This window comes from Salvia miltiorrhiza, chromosome 2 (genome assembly GCF_028751815.1).
Source record: "Salvia miltiorrhiza cultivar Shanhuang (shh) chromosome 2, IMPLAD_Smil_shh, whole genome shotgun sequence".
Taxonomy (NCBI): domain Eukaryota; kingdom Viridiplantae; phylum Streptophyta; class Magnoliopsida; order Lamiales; family Lamiaceae; genus Salvia; species Salvia miltiorrhiza.
The window spans coordinates 27,090,484-27,102,366 of NC_080388.1; the positions used below are offsets into that span (position 1 = coordinate 27,090,484).

Genomic DNA, 11,883 nt, shown 5'->3' on the forward strand with positions numbered 1-11,883 from the left:
TTAGAAGACACAGAATTTCCAAGTTCGGGATAGTATATCCCGTGTGATTGGGGAGTGATTATGTTGGACCTGGCCAGTCCGCATGATCCAAATCTCAGTAGACGTGTTTTGGGTTTATAAACCCATGTGTTTCAACTTTCGGTTGAAAAGCCAGATGGGTTCTTACTCTAGGTCATTTTTGTTCGACCTGGTAGTTACTTCATTCTACCATCTGGTCATTCATTTGAGTCTCTTGAACAATTTGTTTTGATGTCATTCTAGGGTTGAACCCTTACAACTTTTGAGTTATCCTAGTAGATTCTTTTGATGTATAAGACTAGTGAGAGGCACGTCAGAGGACTTTAACACCCGAGCAACTGGTAAACTACACCTGAGAACAATTCAAGGCTACTCTTGAGAAATATGTACCAAGGAGTACAGTAAGCAGCAAGAGGCTGACTATCGAAGTTTGATGCAAGGAAAGAAATCGGTTGTAGAGTATAACCGAGAATTCTGTGAGCTATCACGATTTGCTCATCAGAAGATGGATACTGATGATGAGATGTCTGAGTTTTATGTGCCGGTTTAAGGCAGGACTTTAAGGTAGTATTGGGCAAGTTATTGGATGCATCAGTTAGAATCCTGTTTAATACAGGAGCCTCGCATTCTTTAAGTGTTTGAAGCATGTTACCTTCAAACTCGAACCAAAACGAGCTAGTCCCAAGTTGAGAGTAATCACTCCTGTAGGAAGAGCTACTACAGTTTCTCACATGATTTCTAAATTAGAGTTTGAGTTAGGATCACTAAAGATGAAAACAAGAACCTTGCACTTAATGCCTATGTGGAACGTAGACATTATTCTAAGGATGGACTGGTTAGCAGAGAACTTTGCCCCGATTGATTGTAAGAAGAGACAGATAACTTTCCAACCACCTGGGAAGGAACAGACATGTTTTCACGGCATTGATAGAAAGAAGATAGTTCCAATCATTTCGGCACTTCAGGCGTCGAAATTGGTAAAGGAGAAAGGAGCACAAGCTTACCTAGTTTACTTGAATGATGAAGGAGAATCAAGTAAAAACTTTGAGGATGTAGCAGTGGTAAGGGAATATAGAGATGTATTTCCTGAGGTCTTACCAGGATTGCCACCAACAAGACAGTTGGAGTTCACTATCGACCTAGAACCTGGATCAGCACCAGTGTCGAAGGCACCCTATAGAATGGCGCCTAAGGAGCTACAAGAGCTGAAGATTCAGCTACAAGAATTGCTCGAGTTAGGTTTTATTTGACGTAGTGTATCCCCGTGGGGAGCACCAGTCTTTTTTGTCAAAAAGAAGGATGACACGTTGAGAATGTGCATAGATTATCGAGAGCTGAATAAATTGACACTCAAGAACAAATATCCTTTGCCGAGGATAGATGACTTGTTTGATCAATTACGAGGAGCGAGTTTTTCTTGAAAGTTGACTTGAGATCATAATACCACTAGTTCAAATTTTGACAGGAGGATACACCTAAGACAACTTTTCAAATGAGGTATGAGCACTATGAGTTCATAGTTATGCCATTCGGTTTGACGAAGGCACCAGTAGTTTTCATGGATCACATGAATCGAGTGTTCCATCAATAACTGGATAAATTTATCTTAGCATAGATGATATTCTCATCTATTCGAAGAATGAGCAGGAGCGCCAAAACATTTGAGAACGATGTTGGAAACGCTAAGAGTTGAGAAGCTTTTTGCCAAATTCACCAAGTGCGAGTTTTGGTTGAACGAAGTAACTTTTCTAGGACATATTGTATCATCCGAAAGAATTAAAGTTGACCCCGTCAAGGTACAAGTTGTACATGAGTGGAGATCACCAACTACGCCTAACGAGATTCGCAACTTTTTAGGTTTAGCAGGATACTATCAGAGGTTTATTAAAGGATTTTCCATGATAGCAAGACCGAGAAAAGAAGTTAAGTACAATTGGAAAGAGGAGTGTAAAGAGAGTTTTTAAGAGCTTAAAGGAAATTGACTACAGCACCAGTGCTGCTAGTCCCGGAAATGGATAAAGAGTATACCATCTACACAGATGCGTCAAAGAATGGGCTAGGATGTGTTTTGATGCAAGAAGGAAGAGTTATAGTCTATGCATCACGACAACTTAGATCCCACGAGATAAATTATCCAATGCATGATTTAGAGCTTGCAGCCGTTGTGCATGCCCAAAAAAAATTTGGAGACATCATCTCTACGGAGTTAGATGTGAGATTTTCACGGACCACAAAACTTTGAAATACTTTTTCAAGCATAAGGATATTAACATGAGGCAAATGAGATGGCTCGAATTAGTAAAGGATGTTAACTGCGACATTAACTATCACCCTGGCAAGGCCAATGTAGTAGCCGATGCATTGAGCCGAAAGGTCTCGTCAAAGTTAGGATGTATTCTCACGAGAGAGGATGAGCTTATAAAGGACTTTGACAAGATGAGGATAGAGATGATAAAACCACCAGGGACGATAGCAAGTATTGTTGCGACGATGCCTAGTTTGAGGAAAATGGTGATTGAAGCACAAGGAAAGATGAGACAATGAACAAGTTACGAGAAAGGATAAGAGCAGGAGATCTCAAGAGTTATAAAAAAAAAAAAAAATCAGACAATGCTATCTTATTTGAGGGGAGAAGATGCATTCCCCACGATGATGAACTTAAGAATACGATCATGAGTGAGACTCATAACACGCCTTACACCGCCCACCCAGGAGGCACAAAGATGTATCAGGTTGTAAAAAAATAGATTTTTGTGGGACGGAATGAAATGAGACATAGCTTCGTTTGTAGAGCGATGCTTAGCTTGTCAGCAAGTGAAAGCATTACACCAACGACCCTATGGGAAGTTAAAACCGTTGGAGATTCCCGAGTGGAAATGGGATCACATAGCGATGGATTTTGTGACAGCTTTACCCAAAAGTCAAAGAGGAAATACAGCAATTTGGGTGATTGTAGATCGACTAACAAAATCTGCACATTTCATACCGATCCTAATCGCGTATGGACCAGATAAGTTATCACAATTGTACGTTCGTGAGATTATAAGATTGCATTGAGTACCGGTGTAGATCACCTCAGAAAGAGAAAAAAAAAATTTACATCACGTTTTTGGATGAGTTACAGAAAGAGTTGGGTACAAGGATGAATTTTAGCATAACAGGCGATAGAAGATATTATAGGAACTACTATCCTTGATAGAGGAGTAAATCGGGAGAATGTGTTGCCACTAATTGAGTTTACCTATAAGATGTGAGACAAAGTTTCGAGATAAGAGACAAAGTTTTCTTGAAGGTTTCACCCTCAAAGGGGGTGAATAGATTTGGAGTTAAAGGACAGCTTAGACCCAGAGTTATAAGTCCTTACGAGATATTGCAAAAGGTAGGTCCAATAGCGTATAGGTTGGCTTTGCCACCTAGCTTTGGAAATGTGCATAACGTGTTTCACGTGTCACAATTGAGAGGATACATATTTTCGACCCAAACCATGTGGTTTACTAAGAAGAAATGATCTTAGAACCAGACTTGAGTTATGAAGAGAGACCTTAGATGATGCTAAATCATAAAATTCGGCAATCGAGTAATAAGTCGATTGCATTGGATAAGGTCCAATGGAGATATGATACTTAGAAAGAAGTGGAAAGAGAGCTTGAGGATAAGATGTGAGAGAAGTACCCGAAACATTTACAAGAGGTACAAATTTCGGGACGAAATTTATTTTAAGGGGGAGGGTATGTAATACCCGGGCTTTTGATTACGTGATTAATTGCTTGAGTTTGAGTAATTAAGGTTTAGATCCCTTGTTTGATTTACTTTGTAAAGAGATGATGAGTTATATGAAGTTCCCTTGTTATTTTTAAGACGTTGAGATGTTCTTTTGATGATGTGTGGATGATGTGGGATTTTAAATCCGTAGTTGAGTTTGAGTATTTGAATAATTCGAGATAATTATTTGAATGAGAACGATGAACTCGGAAGTGAAATCTGAGTCCGTTAAGACGTTTTTGAAATTTTTGACTTTTTGACGATGAATAGTAAAATACGGCTATTTCGTCTTTTTGTCGACTTTCAAAATTTTACGTGCACGTCGTCGAGAAATATTCTTAGTTTTTCGATACGAGTCCAATAATGAAAGTTTTTATTTTTGGACGACGAGTGAATAGTAAACTGTGATTTCTCGATAAACGAACCGAGCTTGTTTATCAGAATTTCGAGAACGAGCTTGCGTTTTCTATATTTATATAGAATTACGAGTGTAATGAAAGTGAGTAGGAGTTAAGAGGACGAGTAACGAAGAATATGGGTAGTTAGTCGTTAAAACGAGACGAAACGAGATATTTAACGACTAAGTGGGATAATATACTATCTAACCTACCCTACCCTAACCACTCCACCAACCACCCAACCCCACTCACTCACACATATTATACGGCTGTATAGCCAAACACTCCACTCACACTTTAATCTCACACATACAACACCTAAAACACACACTAGTTCACGCCATTTTCATTTTAGCTTGAGCTCAAGCTTTTGACCTCCGATTTGAGCACCGAGACGAGCGCCGATCATCTTTTCGATCACGTATCTAAGTAGGTAAGATCTCTACCTACGTTTTGATGGTTTTCTTTTCGATTTTCGTCGACGTCGAAAAACGTCGATTCTCGACTTTATTTTGAAACGACGTCGGATCGTCGTGAAATTTTAGTATGTTGTTCTTGGGTAGATGTTGAGCATGTTTAATGAAGGGAGTAAGAACGGAACGAACCGTAGCTATGAAACCCATGAGGGCAGCCCCGTTTTTCACATATTAGCTTGTCTTTCGATTTTTGTTTGATCGTTTTGACTTGATATTTGTGCTTAGGGGTATGCTAGAATCGATATATATTAAATTCGTATTTTTCCAAGCACGAAAATTATATAAATTTTTAGAGTATGATTATTTAAATTCGTGAAGTTTGAGACGTTGCATAATGAATATTATTGCGTATATGTGTTCTACGATATCACATGAGCATGCTAATTGATTTACAATTTATGGATGATAATTGTTGAACGAAATTAAAACTGGAATTCTGTCAAAATTTTACAGCAGTTTCAAGCTTATGTTTCGATGAGTTTTCATTGCTTGATGGCTCTGAAATTTTAGTATGTTTATCTATGATATGTGTATTTCGTTGCTGCAAAATTTCATGTCTTTTGGATGATGTTTGCTATTTTAAAGATATTTTGAAAAATCCTTGACAGAATCTGTCAACTATTGGTAGACTTCACAAAAACGTTTATATCTATTAATCCATGAAGGATTTTGCATCACCGTTTTTTTTAAACGAAACTAGACTTCAATACTTTTCTAAAAACATAAGATTTCGATTTTTATGACCTCTGAAACAGAGCAGTTTATTATTTCAAAAATGCCCTGTTCTGCTGTCATATTTGTCCAACAGTAAAAGTGTATGAGTTTCATTGTTTATTTGGCAGATCATATGAACGTTTTCTCTTGTGAAATTTTAACCAAATCTTCAAGGATACCTTTAGTTTTGGATGATTAAATTTGATGGAATTTTATTAAGGTTTGCCTTGGTTTCTAATGGCCTAAACAAAATTGGCAGAAACTGTCAATCTTTGACAGCCTGCACTAAAAGAGCAATATCTCCAAAAACCTTTAACCTTTTTGGTTAACTACCATTTTTAGAGTGAACTACACTTCATGAAGTTTTTGAGATCAATTGGTATGAGAGTTTATGATGATTGAGTTGGTTGTTATGAATTTTTAAAGATGACACAAAAACAGCAAAACTTTCTAGAAAACAACTTGATTATATTTGTTTTGATGGATGATACGATATGACTAAATGGTGTGAGTTGTGAGAGTTATGATTAACGCACATAAATGTTGGTATCTGACACTCGAACAATTGGTGTCGAGTATAAATGATAGTTTACTGATAAAGAGTTTTGATGATTTTGAATTGTTTGGTTTGCGTTGAAAAGATGTCAAGATGTTAAGTTTTGAGTCGAGAGACGAGTTCACGTAGTGAGATTCACGCGTTGAAATCTCGTGGCTGACATTATATATGAATAGGTCATGCCGAAATTTTTAGTGAAATTAGAATTTGAGCATAGTCAATTCTTGTTGACTCGTGACTCAAATACATGCCTAATGGAAAGTTTAACTTTCTAATCGGATAATTAGACGAGATGAGAGCGAATAGATCTGCTAAGAAAGTGGACTTTTCGATGTGTTAAATATTTCTTTTAATTGAAGCGCTGCTAATTATAACATAAGGATGTTATAATTAATGAGTAATGACGAGAGATAATAATTGTTATATTGATTAACAATCAAGAGAGATGAACATTAGAGATACTAATGTTTTATAAAAGAGATTAGATTATTAATCGAGGTTTCTTTTATAACTTCTCACCAATTCTTCATAACGATGAAGGTCCTTTTGGGAAGTAACGACTTGAGGGAGAGAGTGACGTTACTCATTGATACAGAGACACAACGAGGTGGGCATTACTTTTACTATACGTATATAGAGATCCCCTGCTTGTCGTAGGCCTCTTATACGAATGAATGCATGAGATGATTTAACTGTTAATTTCAGTTTTATATATCTATCAAACGAGTTTAATGCTACCTTTGAGCAAGTTATTTCATGACAAAATCTTTGAGTTAAAGTTATTTCAAGTATTGTCTTGCCATAAAATGTTTAAATTTTAGTATGATATCTATCTGCTTTGGCTTTGCCAATGATGCAATCGAATTCGGGTCCTGAGCAGTTGATAGCTATCCTGCCAGGACTAGTGTACACCAGTGACCGTGAGTCATCTAGCGGGTTGGCCGGTCAAGTGACCGTGAGAGGTGGCCACCTCTCCGGCACACAGTTTCAGATATGATAGATTACAAAAGAACTTAGTCTGATCAGACGAACTTTAAGAATCACAAATGAACTTAGTAAGCTTGGGCCTTTTTAGCGAAAAACTCCCTTGTTGTACTGTTTATGATGGCATGACAATTTACAGTTTTGAAGCATGTATTTTTATACCTAGGCATACGTGCCCACTGAGTGCTTTTGTACTCAGCCCTGCATATGTTTTCTAAATGTGCAGGTTGAGTTGATGTGATGATGGTGCTGCAATGAGCGGAGTCTCCAGGGTTGTTAATAAATAGTTAACCTGTCTAGAATATGTCTTCATACATATGTCTAGCTACTTTCCGCTGCAAGATGTTGTTGATGTTATAGTATGTTATGTCATACTTTGAGTCTTAAGAGAATGGTTTCATACGATGTATAACTTGATTAATGATATTAATTAACTTTTATGCAGTCTTTCATAGACTGTTTTCAATTGAGTATTAATGAATAAAAATGACGAGTTTAATTAAGATGAGTAAGTTTTACGGCTATAAATGACGCCCCTTTTCTTCCCCTTTTTCTTTAACCCCATCCCTAGTCGTGGATCACTCGGCCTAACTATCCCTAGTTAGGGCGGGCTGTGACATATATTTATCTTGAGTATATCCTTAGGGTCTCATTAGAATCTTAATTCATTTATTTCAGCATTGATCCACTGTCGGCGCTTCTAGCTATTATTAAACTCTGAACCATCTTCGAGAACTTCTCTCATCTTACACACTTGCGTAAACTTTTATGATCAATCATAATGGTTGGTAATTGCTAGTACTCATATCACATCTCGTCTTTCCAATTCGTAGTAGGTGATCGTAATCAATAGGGATTCTCAGTCATGTCCTCATCTATTGCGATAGGTACTGTAAGTAGAATGGTTCCGAATATCTGAAACTATAAGCTGATAGCTTTAATCGTAATATTATAACATTATATACAAAGCATTTTGACCCCTCGTAAGTCTAACTCTGAAGTTCATACATGAATCATGAAGGTTATCCTCAAGCCATAGCTAGTGATAATCGAGGCTAGAAGCGAGTCTCAACTTATTAGGGATTAGCTAACTGATTACATAAGTCGCACTCATCGCTATAAGCAATATCATACTTAAACTATCATCGAATAAGGCAATAGTCGATTAGGTGCTCCGTCTCGCGTGAACAACCTGAATGAAGAACTATGTCTGCGTCAGTGATTTGTGCGTGGCACTCCGCTTGCACTGCTTTCATTGGATTATCTTCCTCTTTCTTAGCTCTTCACCATGGCTATAGTGAAATATAACTGAGTTTCTAGCTTCTATTGTTCTTCTCGTAACAGTGATCATGCATTCTTAACGCATCTAAGTTCATTGAGATATCTAATCAATCAATAAAGCATAAAACTTGAATGTAAGCATCAGTACATTTATATAGAACGTGAACTTCTCAATGTTTTAAAATCATTACCACCTTCTTTCTTGCTGAGCATGACGATGTGATGAAGCGCTGAGCTTTTGTCGACTGACTCTTTTATACAATAACTAATCTAGGACTAATTAGGTAACTCTTGGATTCAGAGCAAACGAACGGCTCTGATACCATTCTGTCACGACCGGACCTAATTAAGGATAATTAAGTCGGGGAAACCATGACTAAGGGAGGGAAATTAGAAGCGGGAATAGAAAGGGGTGAATAAATAATGAAGGCTCGAAATCAAATCATTGTTAAGGAGGGACAATCATAAGATAACTGTTGTTTAGTCGCAAGGACTCGATTAACTCGTAAGTTCGGATGAACCCGACTTAGCTTAAAGACATATTACTTGAGAGTATGCAGCGGAATAACATAATCTGATTACATGTATGAAGACATGTATCCAAGAGTCCATTTATTAAACTTATGACAAAAGCTCCGCTCATCACTTCATCTTCATCAGCCATTGCTCAACCTGCACATTTAGAAATATATGCAGGGCTGAGTACAAAAGTACTCAGTGGGCACGTATGCCTAAGTATAAAAATACATGCTTCAAAACTGTAAATTGTCATGCCATCATAAACAGTACAGCAAGGGAGTTTTTCGCTAAAAGGCCCAAGCTTACTAAATCCATTTGTGATTCTTAAAGTTGGTCTGCAGACTAAGTTCTCTTGTAATCTATCATATCTGGAACTGTGTGCCGGAGAGGTGGCCACCTCTCACGGTCACTTGACCGGCCAACCCGCTAGATGACTCACGGTCATTGGTGTACACTAGCCCTGGCAGGATAGCTATCAACTGCTCAGGACCCGAATTCGATTGCATCATTGGCAAAGCCAAAGCAGATAGATATCATACTAAAATTTAAACATTTTATGGCAAGACAATACTTGAAATAACTTTAACTCAAATATTTTGTAACGAAATAACTTGCTCAAATGTAACATTAAACTCATTTGATAGATATATATAAAACTGAAATTAACAGTTAAATCATCTCATGCATTCATTCGTATAAGAGGCCTACGACACGCAGGGGATCTCTATATACGTATAGTAAAAGTAATGCCCACCTGGTATGCTTAATGAAGTAGAGATCCTTGCTTGTTTACTTTATAAAGCCACTCGAACCTTCATTATAATGAGGTTCCCAAGGTAAGATTGTATAGATAGACAAGAAATAAATAGAAAAGAATTTCTAATTGAAACTTATATCTCTTGAAACTTTAGGGTTGCTTCCTCTAATCTAAGTAATCTACTTATATGGACTTCACTAACTAAAAGCAAACAATAACATCATATCTCTTGGGATATCTCAAGTTGAAAAAAACTTAAGAGTAGACTAATCCATTCTATATAGATTAGCTTACAATTAATAACTAAAACATCAATCACTTAGCATAATTCTATTCATAACTATCCCAAGTAAGAAATCTCAAACATGTATTTATATATGAATCTCAACTTTGAAATATCATATAAAATCAACCTCTTTAAAGAAAAATACAAGCTTTACATTTTTAGAAATCTCTCAAAGTCTATTTTTATTAGAAAGTTACAAAAATACAATACATTAAGTGTATGAGAAGTTATATCACAAAAGGCAAAATCTGCCACCGAACTTCGCTGCTTCGCGCAGTACATTTCAGAAAATAAATTAGCATATCTAATGGTCTCGGATTTAGCTGAAATTTTGCAGAGAACGACTACACATGATGAAGTTATTACAATAAAAATTTCAAGTTATTTGGACTACGGAAACATCATCAAAAGTACCCCGAAACATACTGTTCTGTCCAACCTGAAAACTGACAGCAATGCTCATTGACATATCACTCATATTTTTCTCAAATAAAAGCTATAGGATCTCAAATACATCATCCTAATACACATTAGCATGCTTTAGCTTAAACTTAATTCATGTTTAACACATCAACATATAGTAGCATGCTTGATATCCCCCAATTACTATCGTATGATCTCATTTTACAACTCAAAGAGTACAATTACACAAGCATCAAACATGTAGCTATCTTATATCAAGAATTCCCACATCCATTGAAACTAAACTATTAGAAAATTATGATTTCTTGCAAATAAAAACTCAAATAAATCTCAATGATTCCCTCACAAACATATAAATATATATACGCAGCCAATTGATGGAAATTAAGAAGATGGAATTCTAGGGTTCTTGAGGGAATCGACAATTGGGGGTTTTATCTAGCTTTGATTGTTTTCATCCTATCACTAAATTCTAATCAGTCTCTAATTGAAAGCATAGAGAAATTAAGATAAAATATGAATATGAAGCCTATCCTTCCAGCCCCCACTTTCGAAACAAAACAAACAGAGTAGATAAGAGAATTATTGTTTTCTCTAATTTCTATTGTGAATAGAATACTTGACTATAAAAATTCTTACCTGTACTCTTGGATGATTATAAGAGGATTCAATTGTTCCGAAAGCTTGGTGAGGAAACAACAAAAGAAATGAAAGAACAAGTGGGAGAAAATAGCGTCTGAGCAAGGAACTAAAATGAAAAGTAGGTTTTCATGTTTTCTTGAAGTAAAAGAAGAATGGAGATTATACGCATGAAAGGGAAAGTCGTAGGGAAGATAAGGATAAAGAAAGTAATGACTTCTCCCATAAGCTTTTTCTTGTTCTAATCCAAAAACTAGATATACATGCTATTTTATTAATAAAGTTTTAAGGAAAATGTTATAAAATCCACTCCATATTACTCCTTGTGCATATATCAAACCAAAATCCATAGACACAAGTGAAATAGAAAATTTTAAAATAAATAAATAAAACTTCAAAGGTTACTTTAACTCAAATTTCTTGTGAGATAAAATCCCAAATAAATTCATTCCTAAAATTAGGAAATGAATTTGCTAAAATAAAATTCTTGCTATCTCAAATATGATCTCAAATTCATGACTTAATATTAAATCATCACTATTAAAATAAAAAGCTCATAGATAAATAATTAAATAACATCCGTCACTTCGATTAGTCGAGCGATAAGTCGACTAATAATATTTCTTATTTATCACCAATCTCATCTCTGAAAATAATAAAATAATCCCTTTAACTAGGAATTATAAACTTGCTTCAAAGAATAAAATTAATAAAGGATGCAAATTAAAAGCTCACGATATTTTAATAATATCTCATCTCATCTCTGTGATTCTACTTCTCTTTCTTCTTTTAGATAATAGAAAATAGGAAATAATATTAATAATATATACTGTAGTGAAAAAGCCGGGTGTTACAGGTTGGGGTGGGGTGAAATCTTATGCATTTTTATATGAAACTGTATGCATCTTAGTTTGAACCTTTATGCATCTAAAATATGAATATTTTGAGAATATAAATATATATATATATATATATATATTTAATATACGAAAATATTTTCCGATTTTACCCCTGCCCAGATTTTTGTCTTGAATTGCCTTGAAAGCTTCTTGCCACGTGTCACAATCTCA

At 35.8% G+C, this 11,883-nt stretch overlaps 1 long non-coding RNA gene across 1 annotated transcript; it reads right to left on the minus strand.

The window, feature by feature from the left end:
* Positions 1–8,629: 8,629 nt before the first annotated feature.
* LOC131007725 (uncharacterized) lies at positions 8,630–11,660 on the minus strand. The gene is made up of 3 exons (XR_009096227.1): positions 10,814–11,660; positions 9,463–9,520; positions 8,630–8,861 (listed from the first exon to the last, which is right to left on the minus strand). It is a non-coding gene; the product is annotated as an uncharacterized LOC131007725 (long non-coding RNA).
* Positions 11,661–11,883: the final 223 nt, after the last annotated feature.